Source organism: Callospermophilus lateralis, unplaced genomic scaffold (assembly GCF_048772815.1).
Source record: "Callospermophilus lateralis isolate mCalLat2 unplaced genomic scaffold, mCalLat2.hap1 Scaffold_63, whole genome shotgun sequence".
NCBI lineage: Eukaryota > Metazoa > Chordata > Mammalia > Rodentia > Sciuridae > Callospermophilus > Callospermophilus lateralis.
The window spans coordinates 13,754,374-13,770,582 of record NW_027514713.1 but is presented as its reverse complement, the minus strand read 5'-3'; the positions used below and the strand labels follow the sequence as shown (position 1 = coordinate 13,770,582).

Sequence of the window (16,209 nt, the reverse complement as noted above, 5' to 3'; positions counted from 1 at the left end):
GTGGGGTATCATAAGACCTTTCTTTCCCACCTTTTTGAAACTATAACTGCTGACAAGTAGGGATGTTGATTTAAAGATATGAAATGAAAGAGATAATTCTAAAGCGTTTCATGTTGGAAATAACGATCTGTAAGTTAGTTGGTGTCTCAAAAGAGGGAGAGGAGATTATTGTTTATTTAAAACTAAGAATAATAATAGAACAAGAAGTAAGAAAAATCATTAATAGCTCAGCCGTGGCCGCCTCCGCTGCCTGCTACAGCTCCGGAGACACAAGAGGGCGGTGGGGCCAGCCAGAGACAGGAGGGAGGGCGGACAGGAGGAGGGAGGGTGGGGGCAGAGTCTCCCGCCTCGCCGCCATCCTGGGACCTGTGTGGCAGGGGCTCATGGTGGCGGTGGGGCCTCCGCAGCAGCAGGTGTGGATGGCCCATCAGCAGGTCTGGGCGGTGCTCAAGGTGGCGCTCCTAGTGCCCTGCCTCTACATCATGGATGCCATTTTCAACTCCTACTAGGATTCCAACCAAAGCCAGTTCTGCATCGTGCTCCAGATCTTTCTCCAGCTCCTTGGTATATTTGTATCCAGTATTGTTCTTATTTTGTCCCAGAAATCACTTTTCAAGTTTTACATGTACAGCTCAGCCTTTCTACTAGCTGCAACTTCAGTGTTGGTGAATTACTATGCTTCTTTGCACATTGACTTCTATGGTGCCTACAACACATCAGCTTTTGGAATTGAGCTGCTTCTTTGAAAAGGGCCCTCATTATGGATGGCACTCATTATTTTACAGCTAACATTTGGAATTGGATACATCACACTACTCCAGATTCATTCCATCTATTCACAATTAATTATTTTGTATCTCTTGGTTCCTGTAATAGGCTTAATCACAGAACTACCCTTACATATCAGAGAGACTTTAGTTTTTACCTCTTCATTGATTCTCATATTAAATACAGTGCTTGGCTTAGCAGTGAAACTTAAGTGGTTTTACTATTCCACAGGATATGTTTATCTTTTAGTGAGGCACATGTATCGAATTTATGGATTACAATTATTGATGGAGGACACATGGAAGAGGGTTCATTTCCCAGATATACTTCGAGTCTTCTGGCTGAAAAGGGTTACAGCTCAGGCTACAGTGTTAATGTACATTTTAAGGATGGCAAATGAAACTGAGTCCTTTTTAATTTCTTGGGATGATTTCTGGGACCTCATTTGGAATCTTATAATTAGTGGATGTGATTCTACTCTAACTGTCCTGGGCATGAGTGCAGTAATTTCCTCAGTAGCCCATTATTTGGGACTTGGAATATTGGCCTTTATTAGATCAACTGAAGAAGATGACAGGTGGCTTGGCTTTGTAGCACCTGTTTTATTTTTTATTTTTGCTCTTCAGACTGGTTTAACTGGGCTAAGACCAGAAGAGAGACTTATTTGCTTAAGTAGAAACATGTGCCTTTTATTAACCACAGTCCTACATTTCATCCATGGAATGACAGACCCTGTATTCATGTCTCTCGGTGCCTCCCATGTATCATCTTTTTGTAGACATTTTCCTCTTCTGTTTGTCTCTGCTTGCCTGCTTATTCTTCCTCTTTTACTTAGTTATGTTCATTGGCATCATTATGCACTAAATACATGGTTGTTTGCAGTTACAGCCTTTTCTGTGGAACTCTGCTTAAAAGTAATTGTTTCTCTCACTGTCTATACACTGTTCATGATTGATGGCTATTATAATGTCCTCTGGGAAAAGCTTGATGATTATGTCTACTATGTTCATTCAACAGGCAATATTATTGAATTTATATTTGGAGTAGTAATTTTTGGAAATGGGGCTTATACTATGATGTTTTAGTCAGGAAGTAAAATTCGAGCTTGTATGATGTGCCTACATGCCTATTTTAACATCTACTTACAAGCAAAGAATGGCTGGAAGACATTTATGAATCGTAGAATTGCTGTGAAGAAAATGAATTCACTTCCTGAAATAAAAGGGAGCCCCTTGCAAGAAATAGATGATGTATGTGCAATTTGCTATCATGAGTTTACAACATTTGCTTGTATTACGCCATGTAATCATTATTTCCATGCACTTTGCCTTCGAAAATGGCTGCACACTCAAGATACTTGTCCAATGTGCCATCAAAAAGTGTACATCAAAGATGATAGCAAGGATAATGCAAATATCTCTAACAACAATGGCTTTACTGCACCCAATGGAAATGAAAATCCAGAGGAAGCTATAAGGGAAGATGTGCTGAATCTGACAGGGAATTGAGCAGACTGTGATGATAATGTTCAAAGAGAAAGAAATGGAGAGATTCAGCACACAGGCACAGCAGCTGAAGAATTTATTAACGATGACACTGACTGATTAAAATAGCATTTGCTAATCATTGAGGTATTTGTTTAAAATTCAGTTCATCCAAAATGGAGTAATATGCTTCACTTCAGTGTGTAACCAAGCACAAAAACAGTATCAATGTTGAATCTGTGAATGGTTTTCCGTTTACTGTGATGTGCTACTGTAAATATACCTCTTGAATTACTTCTGGTCTCTTTGGTGACCTATTTCAATTTGTGTACATTATTGTACACAGAATAAAATGTTTTCACGTTTTTATGAAAAAAAAAGAAAAATCATTAATACATATTTTCAATGTACTGAAAAAAATTTTTGTAAAACAATATAACTTAGTGTCTAAAATAGGTTTTACTTATGTTCAAAAGTTATTAATATTTCTTTCAATTTGTACTATAAAAAGTCAAAAGATTGGCTAGGTCTCCTGAGAATTTTCTAAATTTATTTTGCAAGGAAGAACACCTATTATTATGATTTATATCTAAATTCTCTGTATTTAGCAAACCTCAATACTTTATTTCATATTTGTTTTCTCAAAGTAATCATGCTTAGATTCAAAAGAAAGGAGAATTTTGAAAATGCAGTTAGAGGTTTCACATGCAATACCTTGCTATGATAATATTAACCTGTGTTAAATTATATATAATTAAAAATTACATAAAGAACAGAATTCAGGATATGTTTAAAATATCAAGTGACCAGGCATAAGAGATATAAGTATTATGATGGAACTGAATTAATCTTCCTTTCTGTACAGGGGTTATTTAGGGGAAAAAAGAGAGAATTATAACAATGTGCCTGCAAATGCCTTTTAAGAATTTTATCTAAGTAAACTCTTCATCACATGGTGATATTATAATAATCAGACAATATATTCTATAATTTGATAATATACTTTTTCCAATGTAGAAGCTCTCAGCTTTTGTGTTTCTTCTAAATATAATAATGCATCTTTTTAAAATTCTATGTAGAAAAAGTGAAAACTGAAGGATGACCTCATTACCAATAATTCATGCTCAATCACGGTGTGTTGCATTTTATTAGAATATTCTTGTAGACTTATATGCTGTAATTCTACCATTAGAATATAAAACTTGGGATTATTAGAATGGAATCAACAGATCATACCCAGATGTATAGTGATTTATTTCAGTGGTACTATTAGGATTGCAAAGCTGAAAAGGCAATCACTAAAATTCTCAGTCTTTTTTTTTCCAATGCAAAACATTTTAATAGGTTGTCAAATATACAGTTATTAGAATTATCTAAATATCACTTTTAAAAATTGGTATATCACATTAGATGCTTCAATAAAACAAAAACACAAATCACACATTGACAATGACCCCTGCAGTCCAAGAATAACCCCCATCAATAGTACAAATTACAAACACACTAAAAAAAAAAAGAAAAAAAAGAAAACTAAAGACATTACTTAGACATTTAAACCAAAGTTACTGTGACTAAGTACATTCATTCATCAAGTACAAGAAATTTAGCATTGCTGCTTATAGTCACTAATAACACAATTTTAGGTGCAATTTCACATGCTTTCATAAATCTTCCAGTACAGTTCCCATAGTAAAGTGTCTGTGTGCACTCCATTTTCATTTATATGCAGGTGTATCATACATCATACTTAAGATTATTTCACTTTATAATTACACTGTTCATATATATTTTAGGTGAACACCAGGCCAAAATTTAAGCCCAATGATGACATTAAAAACAATTCTTGAAAGTTGCCAATTTGTTTAATTGCATGAGTACCTTTTCCTCTTACTAGAATCCATCAAATTAAGCAATAAGAATTTAAAACATTAACAAAAAATGATGATGACTCTAATTTTCCTGAAATATTAACAATTTTCCTGAACTATTTAAAATTTCAATAAAATCACTGAGTCAAAATGTTGATTTCATATTTAAAATTTTTTTTGTAGTACTGGGGATTGAACTCAGGAGTGCTCTACCACTGAGCTACATATCCCCAGACTTTTTATTTTCTTTTAATTTTTTGAGATAAGGTCTCCCTATATTGCCTGGGGTGGCCTCAAATTCATAATCCACAGCCTCCAACGTCTCTGGGATCATAGCATGAGCCACCACAAGCCCCTACTGCCAAATTTTAAATACCAGTGATTTAAGATTGAGGCCTAAAATTTCTTGTACTAAACTGTAAAATACAATTTTAAAATGTGCAGTTAATGTGCTTATGAATATGTAATGGAATGTTTTTTTTTCACAGAAATGTTATGTTAAACACTACTCTAAATGGACAGTCTAAGTAAATGTACCTTTACCACCAAGAATATTGAAAAATTAAGGCTTTTTTACACTATCAATAGTTACTACCCAAACTCAAGAGTCAAATAAAGTTTACAAAGCTGCAAAATTATCTAAACTTTGTAATGGTTAGTTGCCTCACCTTAATTCAGTACTTATTAATCTTTACACAAACTCAAATGCTAGTTATATTTAAATGCATTTTTCTCTATATCTCTATTTAAATTGAGTTCCTAAACCACTTGGCCTAGACAGGATGCTTAAAATAGTTAGGGCCTGTCTGATTAGTTCAAACTATATACTAGGTGTAGGGATTACAAATGCTTGGCACACGTTATTCATCTGATACATCCGATGTTTTTGAATAAACTAAGAAGCCTGACCTCCAAAGGAAACTGTACTTGTTTTCCAAAATATTAATGAGTAATTACTACATCTTCAGATAATCAAACTGACAATTTTTTAAGAAGAAATTGATGCCTCCTGGGCTATTAAAGACATTATAAGATACAATAGAAAGGAAAACTGAAGCTACAAATATACCAAATCAAGGTTAAAGGCACTGGATAAGGAATAAAATTACAAAGCACTGTAAACAATTTTTAAAGCAAATCAAGTTTAAATGTCAAACTCTAAGATAAAATGGTACTAAAAAGATGACAATGCTTTAAAATGGTGGACACGATTTCTGTAATTTCATGATAAATTTATTTCATTGTTCTAGTTTGTTTATCCTATAATATTCCAATATCCTTAAAAAATAAAATTAAAAATGTGTTTCCAGGTTCCTGAAGCAAGAAAACTACAACTCAAAGAACTATGGAAATTAATTTCTTTTCAAATATTATAATTTGGTAGAGACTTTACAGACATGATAAGAATATCTTGGAAATCATAAATACTAAATTATACTTAATCCAAAATTCTTTAAAAGTTCTAATTCAGTATATCAGTCTTGAGGCCCACAGTAGCAAATTGTAGTGTAAAGAGGCATAATAAGTACAATCTTTCCAGACACATAAAACAAAGAATCATGAATACCAATTTGAAATACCACAAGCTCCACGTTAGAGCCATTTAATAAACACATTTTCATAATTATTTCTTGAAAAACTATTTAGATAAAATATGTATCATTTATGGTGGATTTTAATTTACTTGAATCTATGCAACTTCCATCCATATTAAAATATCAATTAATGTAAATATTTTATTATAAAACTATTTTACAATTTAAATTTCATTTAAGAAATGTATTCACATCCACAATTTCTTAAAAGTCCTTTATATGAGTGCATTTCATAAGAAATACACTAACATTATTATTTATGCTTCCTAGGGGAGAAAAAAATTAATAATCCTATTAATCCAAACCATATCATTAATTTTCTTATTTCTTAAACATTTACATGTTCAAACATGTTTGCTGAATAGTGATCACAGTGGCATACTTCCTCATAATCTTAAGACAGGACTAGATAATAGTCACATGTAGATTACAGAAACAGATACTTATTCTGTTACATACAAGCTTACTTATAAAGTAATAACATAAAATGGTCATTGGTTAACAGTGATAAAAATGTAAACAAAAAGAATTAAATGTTAATCCTTTCCCTGAAAAACAAAGATAAAAGCACTTCTTGTTTTATTAAAACAAAACATGATCTATTTTATCAGGAAGGCAAGACATTGACTTTACAAAACTCTGTTTCCAAATACAGATAAAGAAAATCTAGAACAGCTGATTCAGACTTTATTGAACTAAAATGTGCAAATAATCTGATAATACTTAAATTTATTAAATTTAATGTACATAGGCTGACACAATCCCATACAAAAATCCTCTGAAGATTCAACATAGTGTTCATTTATATGAGCTTAACACTATCTAAGTAACAACAACAACAACAAAAGTCCATATTGAAGAAAAAAAAAGTAAAATTAAAAAAGTTTCTTATTAATTAAGACTTGAATTTCATTCCCACAAAAATGTATGGCCAATACCCACTTGGGAATACAGAAAACCATTACATCCCAAGGAAAAATATTTTACACTAATTCTAAATAGAAATAACAAAATGCATATAAAGTTATGCCCGTTTAAAAGATCTGCTAAGTATAGTATTCATAGTAATTTATCTGGTGACTTTGTTTGGACTCAGATATTTGCAAAGTACCCTCAGTGAGAGTTGGGAAGCTAAGAAAAAAATTTCTTCCATACCACATAAAAATGGCACTTGGATTTAAAAGTTTAAATTGTGATTCTGAGGTAAAAAGAGGAGGAAAAGCTCTTAAATCATAACTTCAAAATGTGTTCCAGGAATATGATAAAACTGCTCAACTACTTAGATGTATTACTAATGAAACAAAGTGCTTTGAAAACATTAACATCAAATTATTTTCAAATTTAATTTTAAAGTCTTACAAGTTTTCAATGAAAAATACCTAGTTATTTTTTAAAAGGTGGTGTGTGTAAACAAAGGTAATATTTACAAATCTGTTTTTGCCTCTTCCCCAATAAAATTAGTTTCTCTTTTAATATGATCTAAAGCTGTTACGAATAATAGTGAAACAGAAGCACAGATTTAGATATGCACCAAACCCTATACAATGTACTAATTTACACACAGTATTTTTAAAAACACTTACATGATCAGATGCTGTTTTTCACTGCTTAACCAAATTCTGAGGAAACACTATATTTAGCAACAAATGTTTATACCACTGCTTAACTAAGTGGGACCATAAATACATGAATTTTAAAAGCAAAACACTCTAAAACATTGTTTAGAGGAAAAATAAAATTTCAATCATTCACCTTTTTGAAGCCTCTGTTTGAGAAAAAGTATTATATGTATACCTACATATCATGTAATGTCTTCTCACATTGCAGTAAATATAGATTCCATTTTTGTCACAAAAGAACTTGCAATAAAAGAATTTTAAAGAAAAAATTTTGTTTCTTGCAAATAATTTCTCTCTTCTGACCCTGGTAAAAACCATCAGTGCCTTTAATTTCAAGATATTTGTTGTTGTTGTTGTTCTTGTCCATTTCCGCTGTGTATTTCACGAAGTACAATATTTTGTATTACATAGATAAATGGAAATTAAATGGAAAACCTGCTTTTGGAATGCAACAATTCTAAATCATTTCACTAAGAAGCACCTTTTGATATGCTGGTCTGAACTTTTAATATAAAACCTAAATGGTACTTATTTCTGAAGTAGAATTTTCTCCAGTTTTAATAACTTCATACAGAGCAATGCTAAGGATATCAACCTGTGCTTTCTAGATTTTGAAGGTGTTCTAATTATGTCATAGGTTAGATATGGCTCATTTTCAAGGTTGGGTGGACAAATTTCATGATACATTGGTTACAGAAAGCTAAATAAACTCTTACTGAATAATGGTTTGCATTTTGCTTGAGCCAAATATATGTTTAGGCCATGTACCACCACATTCCCTGCTTAACATTCCTGTTTCTTTATTCTTCATAGTTTTCTAATGAACAAATTAGTATTCCTGAGTAAGATTATAAAAAAGTTAACCTTTCTACCAAAAGTATAAAGACAAATAAAATGTTGACTCACAATACAATAATGTTTTTACACAGCATTAAGGTGCAGAGATAATGACTGCTGCTCTTTAAGATGATTAGTCCACCCTTTAAAAAGACTGCAGCAAAAGATTCAATTGTCTAAAATACTTCGAAGTACAGTAATTAAATGCTTTAGACCATAAACATATCCCTCATCTATTGTGTTGCTAGGAAACACATGAGCAAAATCTATCATTCGCACTTCTACTTCCGCAATCTCTTGGCAACCAGTCGGAAGATGGTAGAAAACTTTTTCCACTTGGGAAAGTACATTTCCATTTAAATGTTCCTGTGACATGATTTTGCACCCATTGTCTTGCTCCATATTTTCAACTTTCAATGAAGTCTGACTGTGATGTTTTTTTGAATACATTTTTCTGTGACGAGCATACATCTTGGATAAGCTTTTGCCTACTGAAGCCTCTATTTTTCCATTTGCTATGGAACTTAACACATGAAGGTTATTGTTGTACTCCAGTAACTCTGTGTCTGACAATTGTACTTTGGACAAAAACTTTTCTGCCAAACTTCTGTCATTTGATTTTGTAGTGGTTGGCTGAGATGAACCTTCATAAACAAATAGTAATGAACTTGCATAAAAGCTAAGCTGCTTCTGGCTTTCAAACCACTGCAGAATTTTCTGAATCTTCTGAATACTGGCAGCAATAGCATCTTTTCTTAGACAGAACCCATTTTGAAAAAACTTGGAGACTCCATCCTTTATAGTTTCTTTTGTTAAGTTTCTTCCATAGTGCTGATTTTGTGTCTCATAGCTATCAGAATGAACATGATAAACCCTCATGCCGAGCACCAAGAACCCAATCTCTTCCATTAATGGGTACTTGCTGACCTGTTGCTGAATCTTCTCAGATGAGGCAAAAGGATCATAGCTTTTTCGCCCGATCTTTACATCCATTATACAGGGCTTATTAAATTTATGGGTCACATCTTCCAGTTTTAGGTATAAATCATTTGGTGCAGTGGGAGGTAACCAGATGCCATAATATTTTGGCAAATATTTTCGAAGCTCTAGAAGAACACCATCACTACAATCAGCAGCATAAACCATATTATAAAATTCCAGCTCTCTTGGGCCCCTTGGAGGTGGCTGTAACTGTTTCAAAACTGTGCCATCTGGGTGTTGCAGTATACCCACTTTGTCCTTTCCGTACATGTGCCCGGCCACCTGATGCGACAGGGGCACGCAGCCGTTGAGGAAACGCAGCCTGCCGCCCGCTGGTTGAGGGGCGCCTTCCGGGGCGGCATAGCTCACCGGTGGGGTCCGCATCTCTGGGGCGCCAGGCGCCTCGAGCCGGAGGCGGGATGGCGGCTCTGTTGCCATAACCGTGTGCACAAGGGGTAACGGTGGCGAAAGGAGGAAAAAATAGGGAGTAGGGAGCGAGTGTCTGAGAACCCGGGGGTCGCTCAGGCTCGCCGCGAAGAGGCCTGGGGGTTCCCGCGGCTGGTGCCCGCTGAGGCCCGGGAAGGGGGCCCATGACGCCGCGGAGGCGCGGGTGCTCCCCTACCCAACTCTGCGGACCGCGGCTCCCAGCTCCAGTCCCTCCGCCGCCGCGGCCGCCGGTCCCGCCGCTGCCCAGGAGACGCAACCGAGCGGAGCAGCGGCGGCAGCGGCGCCTCGCGCTCCCTAAATTCTCAGTCTTGTGGTAAAAAAAAAAAAAAAAAAAAAAAAAAAAAAAAAAAATAGCTTGCCTTGAAAAGAAAAGTATTTTCAGGAGAACAAAATCATTTAATGTATTTTCTGTTTAATTATTCTTTGTTGAACCACATTTACAATGTTGATGATTCTTTTCACTAGCAAGCTTTTGATAGAAGGTGCATGGAGGTTCAGGGGGAAAAATCATAATTTTGACGAAGTCCTTGTTTTTTTAACCTCTTGGCAGATTTAATCAAATTTTACCTGTATTTTAGGGCTACTGGGACATTTAATTTTATACAACTGGCCACAGATATATTTGCAAGTTTTTTGTTGTTAAGATCTCCTATAATGTATTGATTAATTCCTCCTGTAGCTCTACAAAATTTAGGCATTACCTTTGATGTAAGATTTATAGGATTATACTAGATAAATCAGTCAAAAGAAGGACTCTTTGAATGACAATGGGCACCTATAATTTAAAATTTCTTCTTTTTCCTGTCGCAATCACATTTCTGTTTTTCTTTTCTGACACATGTTACTGCATACTTTATGGCCATATTTTTATTTTGAAAGTGAAATTTAAAGTATTATTTCACTTTTCTTTTTCCTCAAAATTTTTTGATTAAGAGCTTCTTTTATCATAGCAAAATTCTTCTTACATTAGGTTTAGACAGTTTTTCAGCATTATATGCCATTTCAAAACTTCATTAATGTAGAAATTATGGTAGAAATATCACTCTATCCCAGATGAAAGTTCCCCTAAAGGGAAACCTCGAAAATTATAAAATTTTTTAATCAATTTGCTGTGGTAAAAGAAAGCAGTGCATGTACATTTTTATCACTTTTGAGTACATTTTAGTTGAGTTTTTAGTGTTCTATCAAAATATTTTGATATTATTTGAATGGAAATTGTGAAATCCCTCAGAGGGACATCATATAGTAATACTCCTCACCTCTCCTGACTCCCACAAAACTTCTTCAAGGGAAAGCATGAGCTTCCTGAGAATGGGTTGGATTAGGGTGCTAAGCATGTTGCAGCTCAGCCTTATGCTTTGGAGACAGCTTGCCTTGAGGAAATAGACATGCCATGTCCTGTTTCCAAGGCATTCTGCCATGTTGAAAGATTGTCTACAGTTAGTTAGTTACCAGAGACAGAATCAATATTTTTTCTAATTTTAAGATTATAATTAGTAACATTTTACTTAAGAGTCACCAGTAATGCAGATGAAATGTTTATCTGTCTTATTTTATCTCTGCATTGGTTCAGAAGTGAGGTGGAGAATAGTGTGACTTTATATCTTAAGCCTTTCATATTACAATAATATTTCCCAAGCAACCACAAAATAATACATGTGCTGCTTAGTTTTCTTCAGACCTAAGTAACAGATATAAAACAGAACCATGGGGAGGAGAGATAGAAATCATAAAGAAAGTTTATTCATTAAATCATTTGCAAAATATTAATGATGAAAAACATATGTGTTTGCAACCCATAGAGTACAGCATATCATAAATGAACTTTATGAAAATGTTTCCACTTAAGTGACATTGATTGGTGTATAGAAAATGAATAACTACAAGTTAGAGGTAGCATCAATGGAGAAGCAAATATGTGAGCCATAAGACAGAGGAAACTATAGAATCAATAAAAATCCTGGGATAAGGCTTCAAGTAAGGCATGAAAGACCTTGGGAAAATAATATTTTATGGTGCCTCAACCTATATAAGCAACTTCAATAAAAATATTAAAATCTATGCATCTCTGTGAGAGAGAGTTATTTATCAATGAAGATTAGAATAATAGGTAGAGAAGAGATATTTGTTTTACTCAGATCAATCAAAAGTGCACCAACACCATTTTTTTCCTGATCCTGGGCCCAGAAAGCCATTCTTACTGTTAGTTGTAGTAGCATTCACAATTTCTAGCTAATTTCATATCTCTCGTTATAAGAAAAGATGTCAAGCATGTATGATTTCCCAATTCCTGGCTAAGTTCATCTTATTAGAGTAATGATTGTAGCACTGTTATTGATCACAAAAACACAGTTCTTTGAAACTAGTTTGTATTAAAACAAAGAAGACCTTCTTACCTATGTAAGTATTTTGTGCTGGTTATAGGTCATTACTTTGTCATGATACATCATGATACATTGTCACCAAAACTCCTGGCTAGCAATGACTCTCCCAAATGTCATTACTTGGATTTAGCAGTAAAGACTGCAAGTGCAAATCTTGCCTGCAATATGAAGTAAAATGTGAACAATTGTTTATTTTCTGCAATGCTAAATTAACCATTTGGAATTTTTGAAAAAAAAACACAGAATAACACATCCTTCAATTCTTTGGGCATTCTAGAATGTGATCTATTTCAATACTGACTATATCACTTCCTTTCACATGCCACTCCTATTTCTGCAGGAAATAACTTCTCTCACCTGGCATGCTAAAGCCAAACTGAGAGAGTGTGATATTTCCCCATAGATCAGAGAAAAGAAAGAACATTAATTATAAAGGTCTGTATGTAGTAAGAAGAAAAGACTTTATAAGCCATAAGAAGTGATAGGTATGACCTCTTTCAGAGGATTACTTGACATATGGCAGAGGATCTGAAAAATGGATAAATTAACTGTACTGCATGCCAGTGGTGGGGATTCACAAAAAAAACTATATATTCATAACCCATTGTGTTATAAAATCCCAATAGACCAGCATCTAAGAACACAGAAAGGCAAGAGGCAGGAAATGTAAGTCCAAGTTAACTGATGGATTCTAAATTATATGATTGTTCTGGCCCCATGCCTAAAAATGACTAAATGTAACCCCAAATCAGAATGTTCTCACTAATCCAGCGGTACAATTTCAAGTCATCCTCTGAAATAAATAACATATTGAATAATGAGAAATATCTGCTTTTCAGACTGTAATCTAAAAACTCTAATCCACCAGTTTGCAGATCAGGGCTCTTTGGGTATCTGGTCAACCTCATGTTAGTGTGAATTGAAGGATGGCATTTGAAAGCACCCTAAAGGAAAGAAATAATACTAGTGTCCAGATATACCACTACTTTCTCTGATATGTTCCAGGTCCCAAAGTCAGAATCCTTCAAAGAAGGTGCTTCAAAATTGCTGAAAGTAAGAGGGAGACCCAAGGTGCATATTTTTTAGCTTGAATTAAACATACATACACAAAACACTGATTTAGTTTTAATTCTAAATTTACAATTTATGAAACAAGATAACTCAAGCTGATACCTACCATTTCAATGACTTTTTAAAAATCCTTTACTATAGAAATAATAGCCACTTGGCAAAATTGGTGGCATGAAGAAATGAAAAAAAAAATGCATTAAGTGGGTGTCTGATATCATCAACACTCATTAAAATATAATAGGGATTCAAGTTAGCTCAGACAGAAAATAATGCTGAAACAAAAATCATGTTATTTTGATGAACTCTAAAGAAAAAATTAATGAATATTACTGAAAGGAAAAAGATCTTTGAGATGGACTGAAGAACTTCACTGAAGTCTATGATGAAAAAAGCCCACTGACTAGGTAAAACATTTCTTATATATTGAAGTCCAAGAGATCTTTCAGCCTAAGACAACACAGGATACATAAACACGGAGTTACTATAATGGAATTATTTACTTTGTTGTATCTTTTAGTCCAACAAGTTATTTTCCCTGTTTTGGAAAACTATATGATTTCTTGACTCTATTTTTACAAATTTAAGGATTCACATTTTGGTCTTGGGAGAGCATACTAGTTATTTGTAGGAGATGAAATTGTCTCGTTGTAAAAGAAATGCTATTTAGTTTCACCAAAATGCAAAGTAAAAGAATAAAAAAGTCACAGTAGAATATCATAGTAATTGGGCAATTACATCCTTTAAGCATCTCTATTATGCCCCTGAGAGGCTAACTGCTACTACTATTATAGTGAATGAATGTAGTCATTACACATTTGAAGACTTTGTCTACTATTTATCTTTCCTTTGTGTGTATAAAATATATGGATAATATATATGTGTGTATAACATATATGTACATATATATATATATATATATGTATGCCTTTGCATATACACATATGCATCTAAGTGTGTATACATATTTGCTTCTATGTATACATGTAAAGAATTACATGGAAATAGCATTATCACATTATTTTTGAACAAAAATAAAAGTGTCATTTACTTGGCCTTATTTTTCATACCCTTAGAGTCAGACAATCTAACTTAAAATGTTGTCTGAATATATTGGAAGAACAGGCTCCCATTGTGTCTTAAATTATATGAAAAAAATGTTGGCAAATGTGTATAGCTCATTTGTTCATACAGCTAAGGGGTAACTATTTATCCATTAATTTCTCCATTTTGGTTTTGTATGGAATGCACTTAAAACTGGCTATAAAATACATCAAAATGAATTAGCTCACTTTGTTATCTTTCCTGGGTGCCTACTACAGGAGGGCATCACAGACTGGATTGCTATGGATATTTAAGAATGCACAAACTATGTTTGCTTAAGGAGGCATAAACTTAGTGTCCTTTATCAAAAATGCTTGTACCAAAGTATTTCAGATTTTGGAATATTTTCAGACTTTACTAGTTGAGCATTCCTAGTCTAAAAATATAAAATCCAAAATGATATAAATCCATTTTGGGTTTTAGAGCTTTGCATCAAGAATGCTCAACCTATATAACATAACACTTATATTTTTAATTTTAGAAATGCACATTTCTTTGTGTTTGAAAGTCTGGAAAGACACCTGGTTCTCTAGTATCAAGTGTCAAGTATCAAGACTACACAGACAAAAATGAAGCATACATAATTGTCTTTTTTTACTCTTCATAAAAGAATACATACTCTGCATGGTCTGGTAATATATATTTTGGGGGGGATAAGGCCCAATGGCCAGAGAGATGACATTCTTTGTATTTCAAGTTATATTGTGAGATATCTGTCTGTGTGTGTGTGTGTGTGTGTGTGTGTGTGTGTGTGTATATATATATATATATATATATATATATATATATATATATATATATATATGTTATAGTATATACTAAACATACATACACCATACACCATATCCCATATTGGGAAGATGCTTGTGATTCAGACCAGCACTTGTCACTGAAAATATTGGCACACATTTATGTTTTAGGGATCTATGAAAGAAAAAACGCAGGAGTAGCTTGTATGGAATAAATGTTAAAACAGAAGTAAAGAGATAGGGAATGTCACTTAAACTGATATGCAGATTAAATAAGATAATTGAGAATATATTTTAAAATGCAAAAAACTATAATCTACTAAAGAAAAACAACGCAATGGATCATTTCATAGGTAAGGGAGTTGTAGTTGTGAAGGATGCTTATTTTTCCCCTAATTTATATGATTATATTGCTAATATTACAATACCATACTACATTATTCATCTACTTGACTGTCTCTTAGTGACTCCATCTTTACATTCATTTTCAATTTCTGTACATCTTATCATCTATCCATCTTATTCTTTCTTCTACCTCTCTTTATTTTACACTTATTTATCTTTCACAGCAATACAATTTATAGAGGCAGTAATTTTTAAACAGGCTCTTCTCATAGGAAGCCTAGCTTTGAAATAAGGATGATCCTAGAGATGGACACTTCAGACAGGTACAGAAACATGCCCAACAAGAAGTATTTACTGGCTCATCCCACCTATAATGTAAAGGTCATCTTATGAAAGAATAATGAATATGGAGGAAAGGTGAGCTGATAATGTGACATAAAAATTTGATCATTTTAAAAGCACAATTCATATGATGTTAATAAAAAGGAAGTCAGTTATTAAAGAATTCCTAATCCTATGTCAATTCTCATCTTCAGATTGTATTATTTCTAAAATTTTAATTCCAAATTATGACAAAATGAAAATGTTTTTATACTTGCATCTTTTCTTTTTGCTTTTGTTATTTATTGGTCTCTAAAAAATTGTGAGAAAATTTTATATTTTCCCTCAATAATTGCTTTGCATAAACAACATGATTTTCAGTGCCTCTACCTAATAAGGATAATGAGCAAAAGTAAAATGCAAATGACAAGATCTGATGCAACAGTGAATGATCTAAAATGCCTGATTCCCTTGACTTAAACCTGCTGTTGCCATAGAAGCAACTATTAGCATTCTGACAGACGGTGCCAGAACCCATTGTCTCTTTCAGTCTCTCTTGCCTTCTCCTTCCTTTCCCTCCTCCCCTTCCCACTCCTTCATTTATGACAAAATTATTGTGCTTGGAAGTGCTAATTCCTT

General features: G+C 33.6%; 2 pseudogenes; one reads left to right on the top strand and one right to left on the bottom strand.

The window, feature by feature from the left end:
* The first annotated feature begins 383 nt into the window (after window positions 1-383).
* Window positions 384-2,372, top strand: LOC143389664 (E3 ubiquitin-protein ligase RNF139 pseudogene; annotated as a pseudogene).
* Window positions 2,373-8,335: 5,963 nt separating this feature from the next.
* Window positions 8,336-9,590, bottom strand: LOC143389614 (inositol polyphosphate multikinase pseudogene; annotated as a pseudogene).
* Window positions 9,591-16,209: the final 6,619 nt, after the last annotated feature.